We start from the raw sequence: 22201 nt of genomic DNA, 5'->3' as shown, positions 1-22201 counted from the left end.
AATTTGCCAGTGTTTATGCTATAGCATAAACAACAGAATTGCCAGAATGGAAGATAACTAAACAGATGAACAGATTCTATTTGACTTTATCTTCAGTCCAGGTATTTTAAAATGCTATAAACTACAACAGTATAGAATATTTTGCAAGAAAGAAAGAACACATTTGCTTAATCCTACAAAATCTCTTTGTCTTACTATGTAAGACTGCTACACATCATACTGAATGTTTTGGATCTTTACCCTTTTTGTTTTATTTACCCTTTCCCCCTTTCCTCATTCAAGGAAAGATACAAGAAAGAATTATCTTTTTTTACCCTTTCCCCCTTTCCTCATTCAAGGAAAGAATACAAGAAAGAATTTTTTTTTTTTTTAAGATTTTATTTATTTGTTAGCGTGAGCCAGCGCGAGAGAGTGACCGCACAAACTGAGGGGAGAGGGAGAGGGAGAAGCAGGCTCCCCACTGAACAGGGAGCCCGATGCAGGGCTCAATTCCAGGACCCTGAGATCATGACCTGAGCCAAAGGCAGACGCTTACCCTACTGAGCCACCCAGGGATCCGGAAGAAAGAATTTCTTTAAAAGTTACATTAAAGAGGCCCCTGGGTGGCTCAGTGTTTGAGCTTCTGCCTTTGGCTCAGGTGGTGATCGCAGAGCGCTGGGCTGGAGTCCCTGCATCAGGCTCACTGTGGGGAGCCTGCGTCTCCCTCTGCCCATGTGTCAGCCTCTCATGAATAATTAAAAAAAAAAAAATTTTTTTTAACTCACACTAAAATCAAACGTTTAAAGACAGCATTTCACTTTTTTTTGTTGTTTGTTTTTGTTTACTCTGGGAAAATCTGATTACAAAATAAGGAATGCTTATTAAAGATAAGCTTATAAGAGGTAGTGCATGTGTCTGCTCATCAAAAGATAAAAAGCGCCATCAAGAAAACGAAGATGCGGGGTCCCTGGGTGGCTTAGCGGTGTGGTGCCTGCCTTCAACCCGGGGCGTGATCCTGGAGTCCCGGAATCGAGTCCCACCTCAGGCTCCCTGCATGGAGCCTGCCCCCCCACCCCCCCCCGTATGTGTCTCTCATGAATAATAAAATAAAATCTAAAAAAAAATAAAACTAAGATGGTGAGCAGCCCCGGTGGCTCAGTGGCTTAGCACCGCCTTCGGCCCTGGGTGTGATCCTAGAGCCTCGGGATCGAGTCCCACGTCGGGCTCCCTATACACGGAGCCTGCCTCTCTCTCTCTCTGTCATGAATAAATAATTAAAAAAGAAAAAGAAAAAGAAAAACCAAAGATGGCTGTTCCATCAGGCCACCCCATCAGGCCTCCTCAGGGCCTCAGTCAGCACCTGGTGATGGCTTAGCTGCTGGAGGCCGGTCGTGCAAAGGCACTCATGGTGCAGAGGCCATGCGCAGCTGGACGCAGCACGGAGAGCGACGAAAAATGTGTTTCTTTTTGTGTTGTTATACTATTCCAGAGTTTGTTTAAGATCGATAGCAGCTCTAACATGTTTTAGCTGCTCCTTAACCCAGAGGCGTTGCCGCGGCCGCTGGACCCGCCACCTGAGCGGAGGCGCTGGGGGCGCGGTTAGAGACGCAGGCACACCAAGGCCCTCCCGCAGCTAGAGCTCCCGGCTCTGAGCCTCCAGATCTCGCGAGGAACGGGAATCTCTCCTGGGCCCGCGGCAGCCCCGCCCCCAGGCGGCGCCTGCACCTGGCCAACGGCGCCTGGAACGTTCCAGAACCGCGCAGGCCGCTTCCGAGGGCTGAGCCCCGTCAGGACGTCAGTCAGGTACCCAAACGCTCGGTGTGTTCTCCTCCCCTCACGGGGGTGTTTTGTACGCACATTCTTTCCACGTTGTAGGTGAAGAGACTAGATAATTTTTTCTTCACACGATTCCTACCTGCCCCCCTTCCTGTCAAGTGTGTGTGTGTGTGTGGTTTATTTTTTTTTCTTAAGACTTTATTTATTTACTAGAGACACACAGACATGGAGAAGCACAGGGAGCCCCATATGGGACTGGATCCCGGGTCTCCAGGATCACACCCCGGGCCGAAGGCAGGCACCAGACCACTGAGCCACCCCGGCGTCCTCCCGTCAGGTGTTGAAATACGAATTATTACATCTTCCATCCTTGGTTATCAGAAGATCCCTTAATAAATCCCAGCGCTGTCCATGCCCTCGGAGGAAGTAGAGAGCAGTTCTGTTTTCTGCCTTCTAGGATTTTTACCAACAGAGCAAATACATTTTCCACATGGAGGAGCTAGAAAGACCCCTCTTCACTCAAGTTTCTCAGTGCAGTTTGCATTTCTGGCGAAAGCATGGAAAAGTTTGCACGTGAGTGAATTATTTTGCTATAAAATAGGGACCAGGGTAGCCTGGGTGGCCCAGGACCTGATCCTGGAGACCCGGGGTCGAGGCCCACGTCGGGCTCCCTGAGGAGAACCTGCTTCTCCCTCTGCCTGTGACTCTGCCTCTCTCTCTCTCTCTCTCTCTCTCTCTCTGTGTGTGTCTCATGAATAAATAAATAAAATCTTAAAAAAAAAAAAAAAAAAAAGATAGGGGCCAGAAACAAGATGGCATGACCTTTTCCCCTCCCCTCCTCACTCCGGAGGATTTTGTTTCGTTCTTTCTCCCTCATCCTCCCCGGACTTCCTCTCCCTCTCTCCCTCTTTGTAATAAACACAAAACCTGAAAACTGTAGGAAGTCTGAAGTAGTTGTTAGTGGTTAACGACGTAACAAGTTCGAACAATTATCCCTGGTAGGTTCCAGGATAATTTATTTTATTTGCGCAGTAATCAGTTCCCTTTGACATTCAGACTGGTAGGCTCCGCCTGCTGCTAGCTGGGAAACCCTATAAAGGAAACTACTTTCCTGGATTGGAAACAAAGGAGCTTACACAAATAAATATGACCAGTTCCGGACTCTGCAACTAAAAAAAAAATGTATAGAACATATGCTAGATTTTCATAATACACAATATTAAGACCAAATAAAATGAATGAGTTTTATGGGCCACTGGGTAGCTGAGTCAGTGAAGCCACTGACTCTTGATTTCGGCTCAGGTCATGACCTCTGGGCTGCTAGATTGAGCGCTGCAGAGGGGCCTGCTTAAGATTCTCTCTTCCTCTCCCTCTGCCCCCACCAAATCTCTGCTTGCTCTCTCTCCCTCTCTAAGAAAAAAAAAAAAGAATGAATTCTAGTCAGGGGAGGAGGGAAGTCATTAGTTTTTGAAGGGTCTGCTTATTTAAGTAGATGGAGTTTTCTGAAATAAAGTAGGAATTGAATATGCCTTAAAAACAGATGAATTGGGGCACCTGGATGGCTCAGTCTGTTGTATCTGACTTGATCTTGGCTCGCGTCATGATCTTAGGGTTGTGTGAGGAGCCCCAGCTTGGGCTCCCTGCTGGGTGTGGAACCTAAGATTCTCTTTCTTTCTTCCTCTCCCTCTGCCCCTTCCCCGCTTAAAAAAAAAAAAAAAAAAAAAAAAAAAGAATTGGATTTCTTTTGTCATACAAATATAGAAATCAAGGAGTAAAAGATGCAAGCACTTTAAAAGACTTGAAAAATTTGGAACACAAAGATTCACTAAAAATTGGAAAATGATTACTCTGGAAAACTTCATTTGCAAAAAAATCCAACATTTTCTAAAACCCCATTAGATTTAGCATCCTATGATTCCATATAAGTAAACTCAGATGCTGCTTCGTTGCCACACGGTGAGCAGCTTATATTTTCTATTAACAAAACACATGTAATTACATACTTTTCTTGGTTTACTGGTACTATACTTGAGATTATATGCTTCTATCTCATCTAATTCATAGAAATCTATAGGCAAAGTTCAGTGGATTTTGTATTTTGCTCAACTACTATCTCTAGAATACAAAGTTGTCCATTTGGAATTAAATTCCTTCACTTTCCAGAATTTAATCTATTTGAAAAGTTTTGTTCCTCTTGGAGAACAACCATTCTTCACAGGATTTAGATTGTAATAAATAACACTGTGGCCACAAATTAGAAACTCCCGAAAAATGACAAGCCTTTTAATTTCAGTGATTTGTATTTCTCTTCACATCTACACCTTCTAAGCATGGTTGCTGAAGACAGACCTTCAGAGTAGAAAGTACCAGTTGGAAATATAATAAATTTCATGCATTTCATCAACTTGGTTTCGGTTGTCATGTGGAATAATCTGTAGAACTCAAGGCTCTGTATGGCTCTTGGAATAAACAATAGTTGCTTTCTGTTTTAGGACTAAACTGTGTCACATAAAGCAGAAAGGGGACTTGCTCACACTCTGCCTGCTTCAAGGCAAAGTAAAAATTAAGCTCAGCATGTCATCACATACTTACAAGTGACTTATGAGAGCCTTCTTTATAAATAGATTTTGAGAGTGCCAAGGTTTCCAGTGAAATAGGAAACCATTAAAATGGTTTATCATTTTCATTGTGAGAAAAACAGAGAGACCACTCATTCCCCTAAGGCAGTAACTGACCCTTCCTGACTGTAAAGGAGTAATAGAGGATGGCCCAAACTCTTAAATTCATTTCCAAATAGGTGGACTTTTAAAAACATGGCTTCTACAATGATCCCCGATGGCAGTATGTGTGCTCATGACCTACAAAAATACACATGATAAAAGATTTAATAAGCATCCTTTGGATGATGTTGATGGGTGATAGTTCACAGATCCACCTTATAACTCTAATGCTTCATTTCAAAGATGACAATATATTTGTTTTTAAGAAAAATGTGAGGTGCCTGACTAGCTCAGTCGGTACAGCATATGCCTCTTGATCCTAGGGTCATGAGTTCAAGTCCCATGTTGGGCATGGAACCTACTTTTTAAAAAAATGTAACAGTGGTAAGATTAGAAGTTTACATGGTATACACGCTCTTCTATGGTACACATTTTTTGGAGAGTGAAATGAATGTACAAAGAAAGTTCTTGTGAAGTCATTTGAGAGAGAATATTTTTAGAGTATGGTTTTTTTTTTTTAATTTTTATTTATTTATGATAGTCAGAGAGAGAGAGAGGCAGAGACATAGGCAGAGGGAGAAGCAGGCTCCATGCACCGGGAGCCCGATGTGGGATTTGATCCCGCACCTCCAGGATCTCGCCCTGGGCCAAAGGCAGGCGCCAAACTGCTGCGCCACCCAGGGATCCCTAGAGTATGTTAAAAATATTAATGAATAAGGGCACCTGACTGGCTCAGTCAGTAGAACATGCAACTCTTGATCTCAGGGTGGTGAGTTCAAGCCCCACATTGGATGTGGAGCCTACTTAAAAAAAATGTTAATGAATAAATCAGACAACTTTTTAAAAATATTTATTTGAAAGAGAGAGAGAGAGGGTATTATGCTGAGTGAAGTAAGCCAGTCGGAGAAGGACAAACATTATATGTTCTCATTCATTTGGGGAATATAAATAACAGTGAAAGGGAATATAAGGGAAGGGGGAAGAAATGTGTGGGAAATATCAGAAAGGGAGACAGAACGTAAAGACTGCTAACTCTGGGAAACGAACTAGGGGTGTTGGAAGGGGAGGAGGGCGGGGGTGGAAGTGAATGGGTGACGGGCACTGGGGGTTATTCTGTATGTTAGTAAATTGAACACCAATAAAAAATAAAAAAATAAAAAAATAAAAAGTCGGATGGTTACCCAAAAAAAAATAAAATTAAATTAAATTAAAAAAAAAATGAAAGAGAGAGAGAGAGAGAAAGAGCATGGGGGGGGGGCAAGGTGGGAGGAGTAGAGGGGCAGACAGAGAGGGATAGGCAGATCCCCTCTCCAAGCAAGGAGCTCAATGCGGTGCATCCCAGGACCCAGAGACCACGACCTCAACTGAAGGCAGATGCTTAACCAGCTGAACCACCCAGGTGCCCCAAGATAACTTTGGTAATACAACCCACACTTGATAGCTAAAATATGTATAATAAAATTCTACATATTTTATATATGCAAATATGTAATATAAATTTTGAAAGTAGGCACCTGGGGGGTTCAGTCAGTTAAGCATCTGCCTTCACCTCAGGTCATGATCCAGGGTCCTGGGATGGAGCCCTACATCTGGCTCCCTGCTCATCAGGAAGTCTGCTTCTCCCCCTCCCTCTGCCCCTCCCTCCTGCTCATGCACTCTCATTATCTCTCTCAAATAAATAAATAAAATGTTTTTTAAAAATAAAAAGCATGTATTTGTACACCATATGCATATAAATATACAGCATATACATTATAATTATATAAATATGTATTTATACACACTCATCTTCACACAAACACACATCACACATAAACACATACATGTACATAAGTCTTTAATAGTGTTCAGAGAGTCTCAATTTCTTCTTTGGCTTTTCTGTATTTTTCAAGTTTTCTACAAAGAACACGTGTTATCTTTGAAATCAGAAAAATATTGTACACTTTAGTGGAAATTATTTAAGCCCTGAATTTAGCACAGGTGGTGTTTAAGACACTTTTTTTTTTTTGCTCAGTCAGCTTCTAGTGAAACAATTCTAGCTGGTGAGGTTTTTTGTTTTTTGTTTTTTTACAAGATTTTATTTTTTAGGGCAGGTTTACAACAAAACAGAGAAAAGTAGAGATTTCCAACATACCCTCTGCCTCCACACGTGCATAGCCTTATTATTATCAACATTACTATTAACATACACTATTATCAACATCACTCACCAGAATGGTACATACACTTTTTACAATGGATGAACCTGCATTGACGCATCATAATAAGCCAACATTCAAAGTTACCTTAGGGTTTACTCTTCGTGGTATAAATTCTGTGGGTTTGGACAAACCTATAATGACATAATTCGGGCAGCCTGGGTGGCTCAGTGGTTTAGTGCTGCCTTCAGCCCAGGGCGTGACCCTGGAGACCCTGGATCGAGTCCCACATCGGGCTCCCTGCATGGAACCTGCTTCTCCCTCTGCCTGTGTCTCTGCCTGTCTCTTGCTCTCTGTGTCTCATGAATAAAAAAATAAAAATCTTTTTAAAAAATGACATAATTCATCATTATAAAATCATACGGAGTATTTTCACTGCCCTAAAGTCCTCTGTGTTTCCGCCAGCTTATTATCCCCCACCACTGGCTGGTCAGATTCTCAGTGAGAACCTCAGGTGCTGTTTCTGGTGGAAATGACTGATGCTCTTTGATGTGCTTTTATAATATGCCTCACAGATGATATTAGGTGAAAACAATGATTGATTCCCATGGCCACCATGAGCCTCAGGACCACTGGAGCTGTGGGTACTAGAACTTGTGGACTCTCTATTCATAACTCCCTCCCAGCTAAAGGAAATCTCTAATTTGGGCTTGGAAAAGAAGGCAGAAGAAAGGAAGCCCAAGTCGCAGGAAAGGTCTGTCACTGGCAGTTTATAGAAGGAACAAAGGAGAGCTTTCATTCCAATCAATGGGTGCTACAATGTTAGCATATTTTAAAGATAATAACATATATTTGATGGTCACAAATGAATTATTCCCTGAAGAATGAACATTAGGGGTATTATTTCAGACTTTTGGATTTATTCCACATTTTAGAAAAAAAAAAAAAAAACTCTGCTATATTTCAAAGGAAATTTCAGCTTTAAATTTTTACCCTTCAGCTGTTTGGAAATTTCAAATAACTGTTCCAGATCTGATCACTAAATATTTCTTTTGTTGCATAGAAACTGACTTTTAAGTCACTATATTTAAGTCCTAAAGAGCAAAGGGAAAAACTCATTCTCTCTTGCCACTTTCTCTGACTCCCAGGCCCAGCATGCTTCATATTTAATTGCAGACAGTCCAAACATTCTCCACACACAGTGCCCTTCCTCATAGCACCTTCCACTCATCAAGTTTAGGGCTTTCGACCTCAATTTCTCCCCCTGGTATTTTGAAATACATGTAGCATACCTCATTCTGAAAATCTTTTATATATTTAAGAACTTGATATTTGATCTCTGACTTTTCTTAATATTTTCAAGTAAACTTAATTTATTGCACTTCATTTATTTACAGTTGCATCATATATATATTCTTTTAATTATAGTTGTCAAAATATGTCAGTTTACTTTTATAGAAACGGAGGCCCATTTAGAGGTGTCCTGCCTAGTTCTAAAATGTTTTCTATCTCAGGAGGCTCTCTGTGCCCCCATGCCATCTGTTTTCTCCTGCCTTTCACCCCCCTTCCCAATATCCTTCTCTGGGTAATATTTTCCTTCTTACTTATTTTTTTATTTACTTTGACAATATCAAACCCCACATCAGAATCAAAGAGATACCATATGAGAATATTGTAATAAACACCAACTTTCAGGGGCTTAACATAATTGTATTTCTTGTTATGCAAAGTCCAGTATAACTCTCCTCCAAGCAATGACTCAGGAGTTATGGCTCCTTCTGTCTTGTGGTAGCCTCATCTTTTAGACCCTCAGAATCCTTCATTCTTAGCAGGTGGCCTGGGAAAGAGAGAGTGGAAGCTTTCGTGGAGTATGTTGTGAACAGAACTAGAAGTTCATTGTCCAGAACTCAGTCAGATGGCCCTGTCTAAGAAATGTGTTGAGCTGTGCGCCATAAAGGAGCAGATGCAGAAGAACACAACCGCCTCTCCCACAGTCACACCCTCTTAGGTGACCAAACCTCATCTAGGGCATGTTTTCATGTACACATGGCTCTTCCCATTCCAACCACCCTGGGCACCCCAGTTGCCCTTTCTGTCTTACCTTTCTGGTATTACCATTTTAACTCACCCACAGCTATTCCTCCCACAAACCCAGTACATTTCTTCATGCCAACTCTTCCCACACTCTACCTCAGGTTCCAGGTAGGAATCAAATGCTTTCAAAACTAATACCCTTGCTTCAGATCTTGTTGGTCCCTTCAACATGTATAGGGAATAAAAAATGAGGGAGAAATAAGTAAACAGAGTCAACACCAGCTACCATAAGGACCCATAAATACAAAGTGTGAGAACCAGTAAAAATGGCTATGAGGAGAATTCTGGAAAAGATAGAAGCTAAAATAAGAACTTACAGTTTTTCAGAAAACTAACACAGTAATTTTGATACTCTCATACATGTTTACAATCCTTAAAAATTCCCTGAGATAAAAAGATAAATCCCCTGTGCCAGAACAGACAGCCTAGGGGTAGATACCAGAGTTATGAAAGAGTCCTCCAAAGAACAAGCTGCATGAGGAAACATCTTGCAATTTTCAGACCTGAGGTCAATGCCCCAAAGATGAGTTGAAATATTCTGAAAAACAATCTCTTACACTAGACGTCACTACTAAACCAGATATTTTTCTTCCCCAGAAACAAAAGAAAAAAAAGCTCATGATGAAAAGACCTCACTGTTCTTCTGAAATTCAAAATCATCCAAATACTGTTGGAAAAAAGAAATAGAGGGAGGTATTACTGCATTTCTTAAGTCTTTGTTGGTATCCATCCAATTAATTATATACAGTAAAATAAAAATGTTCCTATTTGACTTAATTATGATAATGATACATTTTTTTTAAAGTGCATGTTAATGGTTTTTCGAACACCTTTTGAGGTTTATCATACCAACCTCTTTTTATCTCTTCAATGACTTATGGGAGTATGATGGTCCTTCTGACTTAAATTGACCTATTGTTGCTATTGAAACACTTTTTTAAATCAAAATTAGGGATCCCTGGGTGGCGCAGTGGTTTGGCGCCTGCCTTTGGCCCAGGGCGTGATCCTGGAGACCCAGGATCAAATCCCACGTCAGGCTCCCGGTGCATGGAGCCTGCTTCTCCCTCTGCCTATGTCTCTGCCTCTCTCTCTCTCTCCCTGTGTGACTATCATAAATAAATAAAAATTAAAAAATAAATAAATCAAAATTATTCTTTTTTTAAAAAAATAGATTTTATTTATTTATTCACGAGAGACAGAGAGAGAGAGGGGCAGAGACACAGGCAGAGGGAGAAGCAGGCTCCATGCAGGGAGCCTGACGTGGGACTCGATCCTGGGTCTCCAGGATCAGGCCCTGGGCTGAAGGCAGCGCTAAACCACTGAGCCACCTGGGCTGCCCAAATCAAAATTATTCTAAAGCTTCACACCAGGTCAGATTTTTCTTGGCTAAATGGGGCAATAGTAGGTATTATAATTACAAGTGAAGAAACAATTTAGATTGGAATTAAAAAAAAATTCCCTGGCTCTTCTACTTACAGGAAACCATAGATTATTCTTTTCCAAAGGGGGGAGGGAAAAAGAAAAAAACCTTGTGTGAGTAATAAGACAAATTTTTACACAACCAATAACATGAGCTCGACAGATGTTGTTTATAAATTCTTTTACTTGTACCATTTCCTTGGGAAATTTTTCAATTTAGAAAAAAGAAAAGCATTTAAAGTGCAAAAGAAAAGACACTTTGCCATTAGGACCTTTTTGCCATATGCAATAGACAAAGTTCAAATCATTTTTAACGTTATAGTCTAAACTGTAAAATATGAATAGTATTATGGCTGGAATCTTTCAGTTGCAGAAAAAAATCCACTTGTAACCAGTTTCAGTGATAGAGGAAAATTGACAATTTATTATAAAGTTACAGGTTATACTATAGAACTCTCTTCTGTATTTCTGTTTCTTTCTCCAGACTAGGTTTCTGTGCTTCCTGGGTTGAGAACATATACCAACATACATACCCTCCATGTAAGAGAGTACCTTAACCTAGTCTCAATTCTTTTTTTTTTTTTTTAAGATTTTTATTTTATTTATTTGACAAAAAGAAAGCAGGAGAGCAAGCGCACAAACAGGGGGAGCTGCAGGCAGAGGGAGAAGGAGAAGCAGGCTCCCCGCTGAGCAACAGCCATGTGGATGTGGGGCTCTATCCTTGGGATCATGACCTGAGCTGAAGGCAGATGCTTAAATGACTGAACCACCCAGGCACCTCCAAGTCTCAATTCTTAATTCCCACAAATGTATCTCAGGTTTCAGTTTGAATCCGGTGGTCAACCTCTAGTCCAATCAACTTTGGCAGTAGCGGAGTCATTTCATAGAAATGGAGATTAAAGGCACAATGCTGGTAGTTTAAGAAAAACACGATATACGGCAATAAACAATGGCAAGAACAGAGTTAGAATTAACGCCCGGGAAAGTAAGCTTCCACAGTGATTAATCAACTACCCTACCCGCATTTTTTTTATTAATCTGACTGATTAACTTTGTTTTAGTAGCTTGTTACATGCAATCTCGATAAGCTACTTAAAGATCGAGGTTGATGTACTAGTTCCAGCACTGCCTTCCTCAGATATTGCACAAGTTTGAGGAGGATTCTTGAAACATATTCTACCCAATGTCTGTCGGGCTTGCTCCCTGACTCCATATTATGTGTGTAATCTGTACTGCCACACAGGCTCCGAATTGCTTAGCTTCAGCGCACTCAGGCACAAAGATCATGATATGGATTTTTTTAAAATTTATTTTTTATTGGTGTTCAATTTACTAACATACAGAATAACCCCCAGTGCCCGTCATGATATGGATTTTGATGTAGGAAAGATGTTAGCGTTTGAAGCCAATGGCCAAGAAAGAATTCTTGAGAGGTCTTTGGTGCAAAAAGGTGATTTTACTGAAGCACAGGGACAGGAGCCCTGGGCAGAAAGAGCTGCCCTGGGGTCATGAGGAGTGGCCCATTAGGAGTTTAGGGCCAGTGTAAGCCTCCTGGGTATTTTGGAAACAAGGTTTCCAGGATCCTTGAAAGGGCTGGCTATTGTTAGGCAATACTGTTTAGTAAAAACTCAGTCATGAGACCCTTCAGATGTATATGGTGAGTCATATACTTGGGGGATGACTGCTGACATGTATCTTGGGGGTCGAGATAAAGGGGAATTTGTATATGTTATAGTAGACTTACAGGGTCCTGGGGGTTGGGCTAACATTGCCTTTAGCAAAGCATCAACACTGAGGCAGTGGAGGCCCTAGAGGAATATCATCACTATGCCTGTTTCAAGGACTTGTCAATGGGCTGTATGTAGGTAGAGTAGTAAGGAAATTAAATAATTTTTTCTTCTGCCTTTGTTTCCCACATGCGGTATCATCCTTTGGAGTTCACTACACATCAATCCTCTTCATATGTTAGAACATCCAGGGCCTTTCCCAGTTCATTATGTTTTCAGAGCTGTAACCTTTTTCAGCTGGATGCACACTTATGGAAGCCAGGGATCAGGTAATACTGTATTAGTTTATCTGTTGCTGTATTGTACAAAAGCTTCCCATCTTAAAACGACACACATTACCTCACACAATTTCTGAGGATCAGGAATTGAGGAGGGGTTTCGCTGGGAGCTTCCAGATGAAGGGATCTCAGGTTGCCGCGAAGGCGTTAGCCAAGGCTGCCACCTCCTGAGAAGTCATCTGATTGCCTGACCAGATCTAGAGGATCCACTTCCTAGATGGCTCACTGAGATTGCTAGTGGCAGAAGGCCTTAGTTCATCACGATGTGGGCTTCACAGGCGGCTGAGAGTCCTCATGGTACGTCAGCTGTTTTCCCTAGAGCAAGTGAAGAGAGAGAAAGGGCAACAGTGCCTTTTTACGACTTGGTCTCTGAAGTCACACAACAGCTTCTGCTTCATTTTATTGGTTAGAAGCTAGTCACTAAATCCAGCCCACACTCACGAGGAGGGAAATTAGCTCTACCCCGTTTAGCATTAATTGTGTCTCCATAAACCTCATTGGCTACGACACTGCCCACTGCAGAAATCTACTTCTTGAAGGTAAGAATATAAAAAAAATTGGGGAGCATATTTTATTTTTTACTTATTTACTTTTTTAAAAGATTTTATTTATTTTTTCATGAGAGACACAGAGAGAGAGGCAGAGACAAGGCAGAGGGAGAAGCAGGCTCCATGAGGGGTGCCCGATGTGGGCCTTGATCCCAGGATTCCAGGATCACACCCTGGGTGGAAGGCAGGCCCTAAACCTCTGAGCCACCCAGGCACCCTTATTTATTTATTTTAAAGGTTTTATTTTCAAGTAATCTCTACACGCAACATGGGCCATGAATTTACAACCCTGATATCAAGAGTCGCAGGCTCTACTGACTGGGCCAGCCCAGCTCCTGGGGGGGATATAGTTTAAAATCACCATTAATTTCTTTAATGGCATTTTCAGAGTTTGTCTTGCAGCTGGTACTCAATTTTTACTATTTTTTGTTGTTGTTGCATGTACGATTCACCAAAGTAAGGTGTAACAGTGTGATGTTGTGATTTTTAATCAGAAATACCTGTTTGGTTTTCCCATTTCTGGCACAGAGCTCCTAAAATGCTCGCAATTTCCTAAGTGATAAAAGCCACAAAGGTGTCTCCTGTTATGTTAATGAGGTGACTTTTTGACCACACCTAAAGATGGGGGCCGGTTGCTAGGAGAAGGGATCACGTGATGCGAGGGTTGGCATTTTTCAGTTCCACCCCTTAGCCTCCGGGGAGGAGAGGGCCTGGGGGGGGGGTTGAGTGAGTGGCCAAAGGCCTGTGATTTAGTCCAATCCTATCATAGGGAAGTCCCTATAGAAATCCTGAAAGGAGGGGGTTCAGAGAGCTTTCAGATTGGTGAACAGTTGGAGAGTCGGAGAGGGCATGGGAGCTCTCCGCTCTTCCACCCCCCCCCCCCCCCCCCCCCCCCCCCCCCCCCCCCCGCCATGCCCTTTGCGTCTCTTCTATCTGGCCATTCCTGAGATGGCTCCTTTTGTAGTAAGTAAAACGTTTCTCTGAGTTCTGTGAGCCACTCTACCCAGTTAATTGAACCCAAGAAAGGAGGGGGTTTTGGGAACCTCTGTTTTACAGCTGGTTGGTCTGAAGCACAGGTTAACTATGTGGGCTTGCTACTGGCGTCGGAAGTGGGGTGGGAGAAAGACATGGGCCTGTGGAACTGAATCCTTGGTCTGTGGAATCTGACCGTACTTCTGGTACAGTGTCAAAACTGAGCTAAACTGTAAGATAGCAGGACACCTGGGTGGCTCAGTAGTTGAGCGACTGCCTTTGGCTCAGGGTGTGATCCTGGGGTCCTGAGATCGAGTCTCACTTGGGGCTCCCTGCATGGAGCCTGCTTCTCTCTCTGCCTCTCTGTGTCTCTCATGAATGAATAAATAAGATCTTAAAAAAAAAAAAAAGATTGTAAGACACCCAGCTGATGTCCCCAGATAATTGGTGGTGTGGAGACCACCTCCCAACACGTTGGAAATTGGGTGCTCAGAACACCAAAAGGAGCAAATCCAGACCATGTCTCTAAATGTTTGCTTTTGTTTCCAACTTTCTAGAAAAGTGTGTTTATTTATTAATGCATCAATTAGTGTTTAATTATGCATTTATTAATACATGTATCCTTTTCTTTGATAACCAGATTATTTGAGCCTAGAATTCAACCCAGAGTAATTAGAATTTCCGGAGAGTAGGGCTTGCCATTGGTAGCATGTATAATTCCTCAGGTGATTCTAACATACTGCTAGCAACAAGAACCACTGAACTAGATAATTTTGGATGTCATTTTCAGTTCCAGCTTTCTCTGATTTATTCTCTTCTATAATAGTCTTGTGGCGGTACAGCTGTTCCCTCATGCAAGAGCTGTGCAAGAATGGATCTATCCAATACCCAAGGACTTCCAAAAGACAGTACAAAAAAAGATAATCGGTGTTTCTCGACCTCCTGGCACATGGTGTGTTTTCAAGTTTTTGGTTATATGAAAATTATATTCTCAATTGCTGATTCATTTCCCTGACAGAATGCCCCCGAATACCACTTGAATCTGTTTCAGTTGTTAGATTGTGACTAAGATTATAACTAAATGAAGCATAGAATCTCTCTCTGCTGGGGTAGGAGCAGGAATTCAAGAGACCACAGTGGATGTCTCAAGATTCGCCATAAGACAAGACCTGATATGCCTTAAAAACATTTCTTGGAGTTTGCTGGCTGAGCTTATAACTAGATGATTTCCTGCTTCATATAAACACTAGACCGGAAGGTAAAGATAGAGGCCTCCGCTTCCTTCCCCACCTTCCTTCTGTATTTTTATATGCAGAGCTTTAACAAAGTCATTTCTCTTTGGCTGGCTACAGACAGACTTCTCTCCTCTGGGTGGAGCTGAGCTCACTGAAAACAGGGTAATTTTGAAAATACCACACCTATAATTGAAAAGGATTTCGGAAGGCCTTTTATGATCTATCTTTTTCTATTGCCTCTTACACCATCCAAAGTCAAACCAGCTGACTCCAGAACCCAGGTGGCAGCTGTTCAGGCTTGGCACCAAATAACTCTTGGGACTCAGGGCATGACTCTTCAGTGAGCTCAGGCGCAACCCATGAGGCATCTATGACTACTTTCTAATTATTTCCATTGCAAAAGGCCCTGAGTTATTTGATGAATCATGTCATTTTTATTGAAACATAAGCCAAGGGTGTTAAAGACCTATGGCCACACACACACACACGAGTCATGGGTTCCTAATTAGAGTCCATACGAAGCAGATCTATACATACTCACTTTAGACTTGGATCATGGGCACCAAGGATGGTGACCAAAGGCAAGGATCTGGTCACCTGTACCATACATTTCAGGAAGGGTAGGGATTATGGTTTCTTAAAAAAAAAAAAAAAAAAAAAGGATTACCTTTGGCTAAAGATAGATTGATGCAAAGGTGACTTTGACAAATTATTCCTTCCACTATCAATTGTGCTATAATAACACAATAATTTTTGGTTGCCAGCAATATGCCAGGCACTGCCTCCTGTCCTTTGTATGCTTTATCTTATAGACTCCTCCCAGCTTACCTAAAAGGTATTTAGTTGATTATCCCTGTTACAGAAGAGGAAACAGAAACCCAAAACAAAAAGGTTCTTTAGACCCATTAGAAACTTCCACCTCAATCTCTTCCTCTCTATTCTCTTGCTTTTCTCTTTCTGTTCCACCTTCATTTCTCTCTCCCTCTCTCTTTCCCCCCCTTTTTTTATCCTCCTTTTGATTTTCCTTTCATTTGCCTCTCTGGACTTCAGAAGCCAGACGTTCAGAATCTTTGAAGCATAAATATTGAACTCAAATAAAAAAAGACAAGTATACTCCTAGTCAATGTGAAAATGCTGTGCAAAGATGGAGAAAAGCCAGGTCAAAAGGACAAGTGTTTACTCTGGACCAAACCCTTCCCCCATTGTACTGTCTTCAGAAGAAGTTGGCTACCTCACCCGACTGCCAAAACAAGTTTGAGGAGGGAGAAGTAAACACACTAACCTTGCGACAGCATTTGCCACACCTCCTACCCACTTACAAGGAGAACGGGATGGTAAACAGCACCTCTACTGATGTAGTTTCAATTCAGCTCTCAGCATTGTACAGTCGTGAGGCCAACTACCCTAAGGAATCTGGAGGATGCAGACATGTGAAATTTTAACCATTATAACACCTTCCATTTGTGTAACTTTACAGAGAATGTTCTCACATGTCATCTCCTGTAATCAGGTACATTATTCATTAAAGGGTTTGTGAAATTTGAGAGAAAGTGAGGATGGTGTTACCCTAAATTAGCTTGAAACCAAAACTAAAAAAAAAGTTTAAAAAAAAGTCCGATCTTTATTGTCCATTTTCATAGTTTTTAAAAGTTATTTCATGAAACAGAAAGGACTTGGCACAAACTAGAGCTATCTCGGGAGAGACATCTGTCTAAAGAGCCCTGAATAGGTCCCTCCAGTATATGCAAGCTGGCAATATTTAATGCAATATTAGACTCTTCTGGCTCCCTGTAAGACCTCTCCCTGTAACCTAGAAGTATCTCCTGCTTTCCTAGACAGTTTGTGAATGGGAAAGATCTTAAAGTTAAAGGACTGAGACATTTGTATGGAAATTTGGGGATTTGGATCAGGAAAATTGACCTAAAGCTTTAATTAATCTTTACACTTGTCTTGCAACCTATAAATATATTGATCTTTCCAGAATTTGTAAAGGAAACTTGTGTGAGATTAATATACTCTCCTTAATCCCTACCTCAAGGAGACTTCTTTCTAGCTTCACTTCCCAGCAGTCCATGCCCTTCTCATCTGCCTTGTACAGGTGGTTTATCAAATGGAAAGAACTGAATAGTAGTTCCTACCAGACACTAGAATTTGCAAATCCACACAAGAATTATTGCCATAATACGTAAAGCAAAGTTGGGAGCCCTCACATCCTAGAAGCAACACCTGTTGAGAAATTTACCTTAGTTTCCTTCTGAAGCAGGTAGTTGTAGTTAGAGCTCTACTTTTGCAAATTAGGCAAATAAGCCTTTTATTCAGCCAACATGTTAAATGTTGATCTACTTTTATTTATATGAGGTGAAGCTAAAATTTACCTAAGCCAAGACACTTCTAAGATCTAAAGAGGGGCACAGCGAATAAGCCTGGACTGCTTAGTGCAAAACAGGACCTGTGTTCAACCTGCCCGTAAGTGAACATTTGAAACAGTTTTTCTCTGTTCCTCATAATATTTTTATTTCATCAGAGTGTGGCAAGGATATTATTCACTTTCTTTTTTACAAGAAGTAAATTCGTTCCACTTTCTGGGAAAATAATCCAGCGTTCTAAGTCTCAGCTAATCTGTTTTGAGCCTCATCCTGTATTTTATTTCTGTAAAACTGAGATGTAGGTTTTCTGCATACCTACATTTCTGTGAACCCTCCAGGACATTATTTTAAAATCGCTGCAGTCCTTCCCACTATTTCAACATTTATTCAAAGATATTTAGTTTTATTTTGAATAACTTCAAAGTTTATTTTGGAGGTAAAGTATCAGCTCTTCCCCCCAATTTTCCAATTTTTAGTTGTGTAATGGATTTGCCTTTTAGAAGAATTTCAAGTTGCCAAACACATTATCAGTTTACTGTTCATTATCAGATGTCATAAACTAACTTAACTCCAGCCTCCACCCAATGTGTCAGTTGCTTGCTTAATTTGCAGATACATAGCTATAGAAATATAGAGACAAATATATATGTGTGTGTGTGTGTGTGTGTGTATATATATATATATTTAGGTAGATAGATAGATACATTTTATTGGGCCTAACTCAAACACTTAGGGGGAAAATTGGTTTGAATACTCTAGATCTTAAGAGGGGTCATTTGGCTACATTTTAAAATTTAAATTTTATTTAACAGGGTATTGTGTATTTGTTTTCTCCTACTATAAACACTACCCCCCCCGTAAACATTTTTTTTTTTTAAAGATTTTATTTACTCATTCATGAGAGGCACAGAGAGAGAGAGAGAGAGAGAGAGGCAGAGACACAGGCAGAGGGAGAAGCAGGCTCCATGCAAGGAGCCCGATGTGGGACTCGATCCTGGGTCTCCAGGATCCGGCCTTGGGCCAAAGGCAGTGCTAAGCCGCTGAGCCACCCAGGGATCCCCCAACATTTTTGTGAGTGTTCTTAGATTGTTTGGAACTGGGTGAAGTACAACCAACCACCTGTAAGGTTGTGATGAAGGAAAAAAAACTAGGGTGTTGAGAATTGAGACATTCAGAAGTTGAAGCAATGGTGGATTAGAGGAGAAGATTGACACAGCACCTATAAGAAATGGGTCCTCCAAGTTGGATTATAAGGTACTACTTATGAAATAGGTAAATCAATAGGTATGATTTACCTATTTTTCTCCCCTGTATTGGCATCCAAATATAAGCTTTCTTTTCTGTGTTGGTCGACATGGTTCCTTGACTTAAAGGCATTCATTACTTTAAGGAATACTAGAATACTTGTTCCAATAAAATTATCAGCCATTTATGAATATTCTGCTCTAGTATCTAACTTTTTTTTTAAGATTTTATTTTTAGGTAGTTCCTACATCCAGTGTGGGATTTGAATTTATAACCCTGAGATCAAGAGTTAACCTGTTGTACTGACTGAGCCTAGAATCTAACTTATTGGCAGTGGGAAGCTATTCAGGTTTTTCTAAGTGGGCAATGACATGATCAAAGCTGACTTAGTAAGATTAATTGGTTAGTGAATAAAAGAATAACATATAGTGCTTGCTCTGGAATACAGGTTGTATCATTTAATTTTTAAAAAAAGATAATTTTATGATATGTTCTTCAGGTGAAAAAAATCAGAGTTATTTGTGTTGAAATAAGGTGCCTGTGTTCTTTTAACTATGAAAGAGTAGAGCCTAGAAGTCAAACTCCTGCAGTATAGTCCAGAAGGTTGTCTAATAATCCATTACCCTCTTACTCACTAGAAAAAGACAGCTGAGGGACGCCTGGGTGGCTCAGTGGTTGAGCTTCTGCCTTCAGCGTGATCCTGGAGACTCGGGATCGAGTCCCACATCGGGCTCCCTGCATGGAGCCTGCTTCTCTGTCTGCCTGTGTCTCTGCCTCTCCCTCTCTCTGTCTCTCATGAATGAATAAAATAAAATATTTATAAAAAAGAAAGACGGCTGAAAGCCAGAAAATGACGTATCAAACGATTGTAGTAGTCCTGACACAAAAGGATGAGACAAGGGGAAGGAAGGGTAACGGAAATGTTATGAAGGGACAGATGACAGTTCTGTGATGTTCTTTGAAATTGTTAGATTATAAAGATAATAGATGTGATTAGCTTGATTAATAGGAATAACATGGCTGGTAAACACTGATTAAAAAAGAGAGAGACTTTGTTGGATAGGGGAATAGTTTTTCCTTGGACATTTTGAGGTGAAAGGATATCTAAGATAAAGACATTTGGCATGTTGATACTTAGTTTGCAAAGCAAAATAAAATACCCCAATTAATGTTTGCTATGTTTCTCCATGTGTTCCCCCTTATTAAGGGGAAATCCTATTGGTAGAATGTATAGGATATCTCCTATCACAAACCATATATAAGAAGTATTATAATTTTTTTGCAGAAATGATACTAGGCTCTTGAGAGCTTAAAGAATTCGTTCAAGATCACATAGCTTGTAAATAACCAAAACTTCTGTTTCCTTGGTGATTGATAATTATAAGTCAGAATACTCCTCACCAGTGATGCCTTTCCATCGCTTTAGGCAAGGAAAGCTCAAAGTGTGAAGAGGAGGAGAGAAGTAACAACAAGTAACAGACTAACTAATGAATAAATGCATGATACGTAAATTTCAAGAAGAAAGAAATTCTCTCCACCTGGAATTTTCTTTTTCTGCTTTTCCAATAAACTATGTGGGATGTTTTAAAATATTACCCCAAATTTACCCTTTTTCCTTTTTAACTTTTGTAAATGAAAAAAGTCATTTGCCTCTAATCCCTTTGTTGTTATTTAGCAATTTTTAATATACATTAGTGTGATCTTAAGATACTTATACTTCGAGCCTTTATAGATGTTGGTCTTGGGCTAGGAACTACAGCTGTCTGAGAGGATTGGGTAGTCACTTTCATTCTGCACTTTGTTCAGAAATCCCTGCTCAACTATGGTAGATGGTTCATTGGGCAAACATGTTAGACACTCCATGTGTCTTTGTGTTTGTATGCATGTTAACTTGTCTTTTAGCTTTTAAAGCACCTAGTTGTGGGAACAGGTTTGTTCTTGCTGGTAATGGTAAGTCAACTTCACCTTGCTTGCAAGCATTTTAATTCTTTCCATGTAGATATTAATTAATCTAGTTTATTGACTGGAAGCTATAATTCAACAGCAAAAGGAGAGCAATGTGTCCTCTTCCTTTTGACAGATTCATGTCCATTGGAGTACATCAACAAACGATGACCTACCCGGAAGGTAACTGAAGATTAACGAGGCTTGGTGATGTTTTATTTTTATTTTTATTTTATTTTTAATTTTTATTTACTTATGATAGGCACACAGTGAGAGAGAGAGAGAGGCAGAGACACAGGCAGAGGGAGAAGCAGGCTCCATGCACCGGGAGCCCAACGTGGGATTCGATCCTGGATCTCCAGGATCGTGCCCTGGGCCAAAGGCAGGCGCTAAACCCCTGCGCCACCCAGGGATCCCTTGGTGATGTTTTATATAAATTTTTAAGCACTTATTGAAAAAGTGCTGTGGTGGCCATAAAAAGTCGATCTAATCTGTCTATTCTCAGAATCCTATTTCATAAATTAACTTTTTTTTTTGTTTTTTAAAGATAGTGTGGGTTAGAACTCTGTTTTCCAAAACTTGGTCAACATGTCTTTGAGACCAGTTTAAGTTATAGCTGGTGTGAATTTAGTTATTCCCTTAAATACAGGTCAAATTTCAGCCACCTGGACGGCTGAGTTCCAGCCCTAGAGCTTCTGATTTAATATGTTTGGTTGAGGGTGAGGCCCAAGAATAAGCATTTCTATCCAGTTCTCAGGTGAAGTGGATTCTCCTGGTACCACACTGGGAGAGCCACTGCCTTACGAAGAGTTCTCTCTCACCAGGGGGCATGGGAGCAATAACATCCAAGAGAAGTTGTGAAAGCTTCTCCAGAGAGGTTAACATGTGGTCAACTTAAATTAAGTCTGTTTTTGGTTTGTTTTCTTATTGTTTGTATTTGTTTTGGAAAGGAGCTGTGAAGAAAGAGAGATGATTTCTGATATTCCTGTCTAAACCTCATGTTATTTGATTAAATTTCTATCGATACACTCTTCTAAATCTAGTACCTGTGCTTTACATCCTCCCCACCCCCGCCCCCCCAAAAAAGAGAAAGCCAAATCTAAATGTTGTGGTCTCTTTCCTGCACTTAAAAAGTTAACAGTGCCAAACTGAGTTGCTCAGGTCAGTGAAGGGTAAAACCAGCATTTGGAAATGCTGTGAGAACACAAATAGTTTAAACTGTAGAAGAGGCCTGAGGAAATGACAGAGGGAAAACTTTCCGTCCAAGGTTCCAGTTGCCAAGGAGTTTGTGTAGGTTGCTGGAGACCTCACCCCTCCCTGGCTCCTCTGTGACTCACTGTGTCCCTGGGAAGCCTCACGTTCAGCGACTGGAGGAAACTCCAAAATTCCGCCTTTGATCTCACTGGGATGAAATGCACCAGAGAACTTTGTTGTCTGAAACACGCATGTTTCTGATCTAATGGACAGTAGCGGAGTCCATACTCAGATTCCTAGAAGCCAGTCTGGTTCTGGCCCAGGTGCAAAGGTTGGATTAGAGAAAGCTGTGTTATGGGTTTGACTGTGGCAGCAGGAGCAGGGGAGGGCAGGCTTGCAATCAGCTTGGACCCCGCTTAGATGTCTAGTTGGGTTTGGTACATCAAAGTCACTCCTGTTACGGTCTTGGATTTCAGCTCCACTCCCTGGAAGTGGAGTGGGATGCC

General features: G+C 41.0%; 1 long non-coding RNA gene across 7 annotated transcripts; it reads left to right on the top strand.

Moving 5' to 3' along the window:
* The first annotated feature begins 1678 nt into the window (after positions 1-1678).
* LOC140613271 (uncharacterized) lies at positions 1679-20216 on the top strand. Of its 7 annotated transcripts, XR_012014440.1 has the most exons (8): positions 1698-1782; positions 1969-2092; positions 2213-2328; positions 9305-9400; positions 10611-10666; positions 12064-12182; positions 14538-14663; positions 19984-20216. It is a non-coding gene; the product is annotated as an uncharacterized lncRNA (long non-coding RNA). The 7 variants fall into 7 exon arrangements; XR_012014432.1 differs by having other exon boundaries at positions 1969-2328; XR_012014436.1 differs by having other exon boundaries at positions 1761-1854; positions 1969-2328.
* The last annotated feature ends 1985 nt before the right edge of the window (positions 20217-22201 follow it).

The sequence above is a fragment of the Canis lupus genome, chromosome 2 (assembly GCF_048164855.1).
Source record: "Canis lupus baileyi chromosome 2, mCanLup2.hap1, whole genome shotgun sequence".
Lineage (NCBI taxonomy): Eukaryota > Metazoa > Chordata > Mammalia > Carnivora > Canidae > Canis > Canis lupus.
Note: the sequence above shows the minus strand (reverse complement) of the source record. Positions and strands in the feature narration are given on the sequence as shown.